Consider the following 1,405-nt stretch of genomic DNA (forward strand, 5'->3'; position numbering starts at 1 on the left):
CAGGTAGGCCACCCTGCAGAGTCAGGCATTTGGTTCTGGCAGTTTCTGGTCAGTACGGTACCTAATGAGCTGTGCATGACCCGCTTGCCTTTGCAGTAGAAAGTAGTGTTCCTGCTAAAATAATACTGTGACATACTGTAATTTTCCAGCTCACAGGTGTTTGAACTTATTATTTCTCGGAAAATGGGTCATTACTTCAGCAGCTGTTGGAAGCAACTGAACAAAGGTAGTACTACCACGGCTTCTAACTCATAGACCAAAAGGGTTGTATTATCTGCCAAGTGAGGTCTTTCAGAAGTGCCTTGACAGGTCACAGTGGCAAAAACAATCACTAATTCGATGCTGATGAAAAAGTTTGACAATAAGCCAGCACCTTGCATTCAGCAGCCACAGAAGCATAGCTATGACTTTGTTGCCTGCATCATGACGCACTGCAAACTTTAAAGCCCTCAGACCATTGGAAAGTCTTTCAGCCTAGTAAGAACCATCAGTCGAAGGTCAAACCAATACAGTTCTATGAAACATATATATGTGTGAGACACATATGAAAATATTTGAAATTTTTTATACATATATATGAAATGCATACATTACTTCAAACCACCAGCTGAACACTTCCTCTAAAGGTGGTGCATTACTGAGGACATACCTGCTAGCAGGAGTAGATGCCCATGTATGCGATACATTTACTATTGACAGGTCAAAGAACTGTTATGCTCTGACCTACTATGATATTTGTGGAGCAAGGCACAGAAGTAACACTTAGACTTTGTTAACAACTGAGCACAGATTTATATGGCAGCCCTGGATGCTGCACAGGCAGCTACAACTGCAGTACTCTCCAGACACTGCAGTTCGTATAGATACGAAGTAGTGTGCCACAGTACACACTGAGAAACAGCAAGGAAGAAAAACAAAAAATCCCGAGCGAAGCCGCGCTGCAGGTCTGTAGAGCAGCACGCGTGCTTCTCACTCCCCCGCGTGTGCCACGGCAAACCTCACAGTATGCCAGCAGCAACACGCCCTCCCGGCCACCGCCAAACGCCGGCGCCGGCCGAGGCCGTTCACAGACGTCTTAGCAGAGCAGTGCCAGCCCCAGACGGCCCCGCGCAAGCCCCGAGCTCCGGCAGGCCAAGCAACCCTCCGTCGCCCCGCTCCGGCCTGGGCTGCTCCGGGCCCACCCGCCCCGCCGCGTTGCCGGGCAACCCCAATCGTCACTTCCGCCGTGTCGCGGCCGCTTCCGGGCCGCGGCGCTTTCCCGCCCGTCGCACGGCGGGGGAGCTCGTCGTTCGTGGGCGCCGCGGGGGCAGCTCTCGCGGGGGGGCGGGGCGCAGGCTCCGCCACCGCTGTCCTCGCGCCCGGCCGGGCGCCATGGCCGGGCCCTGCGCGGGAGGCCGCGGCCGCC

Source organism: Lathamus discolor, chromosome Z (genome assembly GCF_037157495.1).
Source record: "Lathamus discolor isolate bLatDis1 chromosome Z, bLatDis1.hap1, whole genome shotgun sequence".
NCBI lineage: Eukaryota > Metazoa > Chordata > Aves > Psittaciformes > Psittacidae > Lathamus > Lathamus discolor.